Genomic DNA, 8906 nt, shown 5'->3' on the forward strand with positions numbered 1-8906 from the left:
ACGACGTCCCGGGGTGACTTTTCTGTTTCTCAGCTGTTTGTGTGCCAGAGACTTGGGTTACACCACAGTCAGCTCCATTCCCCCCAGACACCCCACACAATGGATGATTAATGGTAAAAGATGAAAGTAAAGCAGCAACATAGCAGGAAGAAAATAACATTGGATATGGGGAGAGGAAGGGTGTGAAAGGTGTAAAATGAGTGGATGGAGGAAAAAAAGACAAAATGTAGGAGAGACAGCGCTGAGGATCGGCTTTCTCTCTCCTCTGCCACGGCTAATTTCTGATTGTGTTTGTTTCTGTATCTCATCTTCTGCTTTTCATCTTTTATTCATGCGGTTTCATCCCCCTACCTTGTTTTTCTTCATACATTTCTCTCTGTCTCTCTCTTTCTCTCTCCCTCTCCCTCTGTCTTTAACTCCAGACTGTTAAATGTAGGTCACTCTGTCTGGAAGCTCCCCTCTCCTTTCTCCCTCTCTCTCCCTTGCCAGTCATTCAGCCCATCGTTTCCTGCCTCTTCTTCTCCTCCACTGGGGATGCAATTTGTCTGGGCTGGGAGCCGGTTGCCGGATAGCTTGCTTGCCTGGCTGGATACCGCTGTACTGGATATGATTTATATTGCGTATGGGGAGTGCAGGAGCTGCACAATTATAAGGCCCGGCCGCATCTATATCCTGGAATTAGCGGAGACATTTCCAGTGCTTTTTCCCTAGCAACGTGCAGGTGGAGATTGAGCATAGCCAGAGCCCAAGCTGCTGCAAGACTGTTTTTTTAAAAGAGGGCAGGAAAAAACCTTTGGCATTGCCCCTGCCTTCTTAATCTCGTCCAAAAAAGAAAAAGACCCTTGGAACGTTGCGTGTTCGTTCGCTTCCAAAATCCACCACATAGGTCCAAATTTCGTTTTCTTTCCTCTCACTTTTTGTGTCTCGTTATTGGCAGGCAGGTTGAGTTGTGCATATTCCTTTTGTCAGGATGATGCTCCGAGCCTCTTTGAAACAACTTTCAGCACAAGGCAAGAAAACAGAGATTTTTGAAAGGTATTTCTGGATTTTACAGCAGCTCTCCATCAAGAAGCGCAAAAATATCGTAGTTATGTCAAGGCTTTGCTTGCTCCTCTTCTCTCCCCTTCCAAAAAATCTGGGAGTGGAGTGGTGAGTGTGTGTCTGCTTCCCCTGCTTGCCGCAGTGCAGTGCGACTGGCTTGGAGAAGTGAGGGAGGCAAAACGCAGACTGTTGCTAACTCTGTGGTGGCAGACTGGCAAAAAGAGTGGTGAATTGTGTGGAGCTGGATGGCTGCAGTTTTAGTAGCACAAAAATCAGCTGAGGCTGTCAATCAGCCATCACTCACTGTCAAGCACAGTCAAAACAAACAGCCTCGTGCATTAGTGGGAGCGTGAGTGGGTGTGTAAGTGGGTGTGAGCACAACAGTCATCACCTCGGAGACCATGCAGACAGACACCCTAAAATTCATATAGACAAAGACACCTCACGCACAGACACGCAGACACACACATAAATACAGACAGCACTTATCCTGACTAGCAAGGTTTTTGCTCTGCCTCTATATTTAGTTTAGTCTCCTGTAGTTTAGATACCTTAATGTAGTTTGCAACTGCCCAAAGATACAGATACGTATCTTTCTCTTTCTTATTGGGTTGAGAAGATCAGGCATTCATACAAAGCTTATCATAATTAACTAAAATTAGACTAAAACTAGGTTTGAAACAACCGATTACCTGGAAGAAAAAGAAAAAATGAGAAAAGGGTACTTATGAAACGACCTAAATTCTAAAATAAAAGTACAGATGAAAGGTCTTCAGTTTTAGTCTTTGACATTGAATTGAAATTCAGCAACCCCCAAATAATCAGGCTTTGGTACACGTATCTTTAAATCTTAAAATGCCAGTGCTCTGTAAGAGTATTTGAAATGCACACAGGTCAGAGGAGGACCTGACTTACCACCTCTTTCACCTCTCCTCGGGTGTCTTCAAAGCTTTTTTCAGAGGCTTTCCTTCAGTCATTCACATTTTTCCCCACACCTTCTTACTTGTTTTTTTCCCTCCTTCTCGTCTTCACATGAGCAGGGCCAAGGTCTTCAGATGCACCTTTGTGTAAGGCTCCCTTTTTTTTTCACTGACCCGGCTGATCCCAGTCTCCCTTTCCTCCACTGCTAAAAGCTAGCTCACCTGCTTTTGCCACTGGTTTTCCAGGTCCTTCAGCAGGGTGGCCCGCTCCATGCCTCGAGTGCTTTAAGATTTTTTTCAAATGCTACTTTCATCTTGCCCTTGTCCTTCCTCCAGGCAGCACTGCCTGTTTAATTTTAAAAGAGTTTGTCCTGAGGGGAGGTAATCTTCTTTTCTCCTCATACTTACCTTCATATCTGCTTTCTGTTTTGTGACCTAATCTTTCAAAGAAAAATTTAGCCTGCTGTTCTCTTCCTTGGGATATTAAGGAAACACAAAAGGATACAATTTCTTCTATTTTCTTTCTGACTTTAATGCATTCCTCTATCAAACAGTTCTGTTTTCAAGGTCTGGTTAATTATATTATAGCACATATGTCTCCAAAGAATACATATGGACATCTACAGTTATTCAGTTATTTAAAAACACATTGCTATGGAATGAATGTACCTACAGTCAGTGGAGAGCCATCTACATGTATGTCTGGTGCATTTTTGCTTGATAATGCAGTGATATCTAAGAGAATGTGAGTTGTAAATATACTGTTTGTGCAGTGCAATTAAATATAGTAATCTAAATGTTTTTCTAAGAACTGAACAGCTGGTGGTTATTGAATTTCTGTTGTCAGCTGACTAAGACTCAGTTCACTAGCACATGGCTTTCAGCATCCAGACTGAGATAAGAAACATGGAGGATGTGATTTTTTTTAAAGCCTTCAACCTTTGAAACAAGTCTTGTACAGTTCATGTTTGTTTTAAATGAGAGTTTGCATTCTTGAAAAAAAAATAAAACAATTTGAAGGCAGAGCCAACTGCTTTTTCCCTTTGTTTCCAATTCACACAATGCTTGTTTTGTGTCATCACTGCAACACACAGCGAGTGTAAAATAGCCACTTACCAGAGATTACATTTAACCTCTGTCTGGTTTGTTTAAACCAGTGTGTTTTTAATCTAATTTAAATTCCTAATCAATGATAATCCACGAATATATTGAAAAGCAAAGTAGACATGCATAAGAGGAATATCCAGTGTCAAAATGTTCTGATTCCTGCACAGAGCAAAATGGTCCTTGAGGAAGAAAAGAGAAAAACACTGCTATAGAGGGCCTAAATACAGCAGTGTGATATTGCAGAAACAAAGATATGTCATTCTCCTGATGATAACTGAGAAAATGTAAACACAAGTGACAACCCTTTTAAAACCTCTCTCTGACTTAATCTGACACTGTTGCTCTTGCTGCCCATTTTTTTTTTACCCCTTTCCCCTCTCACCCCTCCCAACCTCTCCCCCATCCCTCTGTGACATGCACATACACATTGTCAGCCACATCCATCCATCCCATGCCTGCTAGGTGTGAAGAGGGAGATGGCAGTCGGTAATTGGTGAGAAAGCACTTTATCACTTTGCTGGAGAATAGATTACATCCAATGTGTTTCTAATATGATTGAACATAGAGAATAGAAATCATATCCCCTCTTGTCACAGAAACCCCAAAGCAAACTCCTAAAGTGAAAAACAAAATGCAGTACTACATTGCCCTGATATTTGTAATAAAATGCACTCTGATTTCACAAAACTGCTCATGATGGATGCTGGAAAGAACTACGGTTGTTATGTTTTTCTAAAAGGACCACAACATACAAAAAAGTGGAATGTAATTAAAGCCAATAAAGAAACCCAACAAAAAAACCCACTTACACACATTGTACTACATCTTGCTGAGAGCAAATTGTACCTTCTTGCTAATTGAAGTCTTTAAAGCTGTAAGCTAAGACACATTTACATCATGTACTCATGTCTGCACAATCAAACAGCATTTTTACAGGGCTCTCAATAGGTCTGCCCATGATATGGACAAACTATTATCTATGTTTCTCCAAATGCACTGCATGAAGGTCTAAACTTGGGAATAAACCAACACAGATCTTTCATTTTACATCTGTTTGTGTTCCATCCTCTACCCTGAAAACATACCACAAGTCACTGACTTCCCACTGACAAAGCATATTCTTAAAGACGTGAAGCAGAGAACCATTTCTTGTATGCTTCGCAAATGTGCTACTTGTGTTATATATACATAGACCTGGTGCCATTTTATGTAAAGTGGAGCGCTGGTGTAAAAGACTGCTTCTAATTTCTCCAAAACTTAAAACCTTATTGAGATGCTCGTTTGTTTCTTCCTTCTTTTCTTTCCTCAATTCTCTTTTCCTTTGACCCTGATATTGACTGACTGCACCATCACTGAAAGAGCAGAGCTTAACTTTCCTTATGTCAAAACTGTGTAACTGTGCGTGTGTGTTTGCCATCCATTCTCCAAAGAAGATAGTTAATCTCAGGAGATGTGAACCACACACATACGCTGCTGTCTCATCACCTGAGGTTCACTCCAGGGAGCCTTCCATGTGTGTCATCCAGGCACTTTGCCTGGGGCAGGTTAGGAGGTGTCTCTGGAGAGGTATGCCCCACACTGACACAAACGCACACGTGCGCACACAAAAACGTTGGAGGTGACAAGGTGACGCTATGTCTCTGTGATACCTGGTCTCTGTCAAAGCTCAGTGACAACTGGTCACCTCTGACTTGACACGACTGCTCGCACACACGTTGATGTGTAAATGAACTTGGGCATATCCACACAGAGATGCGCATGATATAAGCTACTCTATCACACCAAACAATGATATTTTGAAAGTGCAGCATTTTGCACATGAATGTCAGATGTCAATCATCATATTTAGTTTAATACACATGCATTAATAGTAATCTTTCTTTGTCTGCACCCAGAGCTCTTTATACCCTGCTACACTCTGTGTTGGATGACAGAGAATCCAAATGGAAAGCGACACTATCTGTGTTCTTTTTTACCATCTATACTGTATACATCACCATGCTCTCTAGGTACAACTGTTTATTTAGATGGAAACTGATATTATATCTAATTTGGGTCTAAAGCTGACAGTGTGGCTACCCCACAAGCACATTTTGTGGCTAGAGTAAAGGCTTCCTCTTTAACTGGACTGTTTGCACACTGCACAATGGACAAAACCACTGAGGCTGACACAAGCTCATTGAATATATAGCAGCACCCTGTATCTCACAGAAAATAATCAAATACCTTATAACGATGCACAAAAACAAAATATTTATACATATATATATATTTTCTCACACACCATGATTAGTTCAAGGCGCATATACCTACTCTGTGTGTCTGTGTGTGTGTTTGCATTTCACTTAACCATTGCCTTGGCAGTTAAGCCCTGCCTGTGTTTGCGCTTCCTAGAGAAACAACCTTGAAATGCGACAGATGTTCAAATTCACCTTTCTGAACTTCACAAATCAAAGCAAGACCACTAATAATAAGCTCCTGTCAGTTTAGAAAAGGGGAGATTGTGGGGGTTAAAACAAAAAAACCCAAAAACGTATATATGCACAAACATACACACTCCCAATCACACACCGCCAATCATTAACAGCTAAACTAGGGGTCATACTTTGCAGCTGCTCTTTCTGGATAAGATAAGACTTTGCTGCTGTGAAAGAGACACTGTTGTGTGTTCTTTTGTGTGGATTTATGTCTGCATCTTTGTCTATCTGCGCTTGAAAACACCTGTTCAAACAAAGCTTTAGAAATATTACTGAATAAATACATTTTATATATACAGTAACCAGCCATCTGTCTGTTATAAGGTTGTAAAGGACTCTGTTGGGGTCATTGACTTCAATGACTTGAATATAATAAATCAAAGAACTTTATTGTCTCTATTGTAGTTTAGTAATACATGCTGTGGGCCCTACTGCCATGTAGATCCATGTGCTTTCAAGAGGTTGAAAGTTTTCCTGAATTTCTGTAATTCTTTGGATGCCACCCATGCCCAGATCATCAAGTTACAGACCCCTGGGCACAAATGTTTGGTGGACCCTAGCCAACTTCTTTTAGTGGTCACACTGTTTTTCTTTCTTCAGTAATCAGACATATCATACAGTAATGTTGACATCCATGTACACAGAGTAGTTTGAAATGAAGGGCACTGTGCCTTACTGAAAAAATGAAAAGTAACCATCACAATACAACTTCACAACAATCTCTAAAAACTTCCAGGCCATGCACTGGGATTCTCCTTTAGAAACATGAACAGGTAGGAACAGAGGCTTCACTGCTCATCACTGCTTTTGTTACCTGTTGAAGTTCAGGACCCAGCCTGCTGGGCTGGGGTCAGCATTCACTTAGTTTTAACATCACTCTCGGTTCTTGGCTAGCTTAGCGTTAGCATGCTATCTGTGCAGATGCTTGCAGAGAGCTAAATTTGTGTGAGCAGTGTAAAGTAGTTGTTTCGTCCCTGGATGCAGTTTGCACTTTACCATCATGTTCTTGTCCTTTTGTGCAATAAAATTAAAAGTAATGTCCATATCTACACTACGGACTGCACAGCTGCTTTCTTCTTCCAGCACACAAACCGAAATCAGTTGATTTAGCGCAGTGCAAGTGGAACTGATATACTTGATTGATAGGCAAGCAGATTAACATTTCCAAGAAACTGAACTACTGGGAACCCATCCCTACTTCTCATCACTGCCTTTGTTACCTGTTTAAGATCTGGCTCTGGCTGCTGAGCCGGTCAGTATACAATCAGCTTTAACATCATTCTGGGTTCTTTGTTAGCTTTGTGTTTGCATGCAGTCAGTCTAGATGCTTGCAGACAGCCAAAGTTGTGTTAGTAGTATAATGCTGTTGTTTCTGTCCTGGATGCAGTTTGCATTAAACCATCGCACTCGTTTTCATTTCATGAAGATATGGCATGCAGATAACTGAAAACACAAGTAATGACATAATTGTAAATGAAGTTGCGGTTGACAGTGGTATTTACTCTGGCAATTAATACAAAATCATTATATTTAGCAACTTAACACATCACATTACTAAAAAAATGTAGAGTGACTACTAACATGTTACTTTGGAACATTTTACACCCACCACTTAGGTATCACTTTTTTTCTTTTTTCTTCTATCATGCCCTTTTCAGTCCTTTTGGAAGTGCTGAAATACTCTTCCAAAGCTAGCTGACTTTGGGAGAGACAACTAGTCTCAGCAATATATGGAAGAAAGGGGCAGGTTGTACATTGTCCCCGTGACATGTGCCCAGAATGCCCATTGGATAAACCCAGATGCCACAGTCCACAAGGTGAAGCAGAGGGGAAAAATCCAAGGCCATTCCAATATTGGGGTTATATCACTATCCATTAGTTTTTGTTGTGTTCAGCTCTCTACAGAGTATAACATAAAACAGTGTTATTCTTGTTGTGCTCAAAAGAATAACACAAAATCCTTGAAAAAAGTATTTCAGCCTTGCCGCCGGCCCAGGCCCTTCCTATATAATGGTCTTCTCATTTCACTGATTTCATCCTTTTACAGCTACTTAAGGAGGCAGGTATGTGGTCCATCTGCAGACTCTAATTCAAGTGGCATGCATTGTCAGAGTGTAATTATAAACATCCGATCCACTGGTTATCTTGATTAACTCTTGCGCAACCAACATCAGGCAAAGTAACCATGCAGATTGCTGTGTGGATGTGCACATTAAAGTGATGAGCTTCTGTTTAGTATTCCACGCTCTCTGCTAGTTTGTGGAGTGAAAATAATTAGGAGTGTTAGAGATAGTGACATGCCTGAGATGCATAGGAACACAGAGTTCATTCATTTCCATGAAAAATTGTGGAACAATTAAAACCTTTCACAGTTTTTTACATCGCTGACACCCTCCAGACATCCATTACCACCACTCGCCTCACTACATGCTTAATACTGCAGTTGTGGCTATTTCTTTTGGAAGATTGCAATAAAGGTCAACCATGGCTGGGATGAACAAAAAAAAATGTGGTAGTGGAAAAAGCATAACTGTTAATTTAATTGTGTTTGTTAATGCTGGTGATTGTGTTTCCCAGCTTCACTCTACATCCCATCATATTTTCATAAGTGATTTCATCATTAAACTTTGTATTTTCCTATTTGCCATTCTGGGATTTCCATTACTTATATTCCACTTATATCTGTACTCTTTGGTTTTTTTAATTATTTATCATGAACATTCACGTATTTAATTATTAAAAGGCCAGTATTTTTTAATAGATCTACTACTACTGTTATGATTCAAAGTTCAAGCAGAGTAAAGTATCCCATATGGAAAAGATATATATATAAATGTTATAAAGTTTGTATCTGTCTTCTGTGAAACTTGTATGAAAAGCATACAAGAGTGAAAACAGATGTAAGATCCCTAGAAAAATTATATAAATGAAACTTGTATGTTTTGGATACTTACTAAAACAATATATGAAAGTAATGAGAAAGTTGCCACTTTCATGAGTAAATCATATAAGTTTTTACTATTTCTTTTCCATATGAGATAAGCAGGGTTTGTGACAGCCGGGCAGTATAACACCTTCATCAATATTTAAGTATGGGAAGATTTAAGTTTTCATGATACCGACTGAATGCACCCCGAGTGGGTGGCTGACCATATGGTGTCAGTGTTCTGAATAACAGATGACCTCAGATCAGATTTATCTTCGGGAGGGAGATGGGGCGAGAAAGGAAAGAGAGACGGGGTTCTTTGGCAACAGTGTTCACCTAACATTCATGCCAATAAAACAAAGTGGGCTTGAGAGTAGAGAGAGGGAGGCAGAAAGCAGAGAAGGAGCACTGAATGACAGATGGGTCAGAAGAGAG

This window comes from Simochromis diagramma, unplaced genomic scaffold, assembly GCF_900408965.1.
Source record: "Simochromis diagramma unplaced genomic scaffold, fSimDia1.1 OVJJ01000618.1, whole genome shotgun sequence".
Classification (NCBI taxonomy): Eukaryota; Metazoa; Chordata; class Actinopteri; order Cichliformes; family Cichlidae; genus Simochromis; species Simochromis diagramma.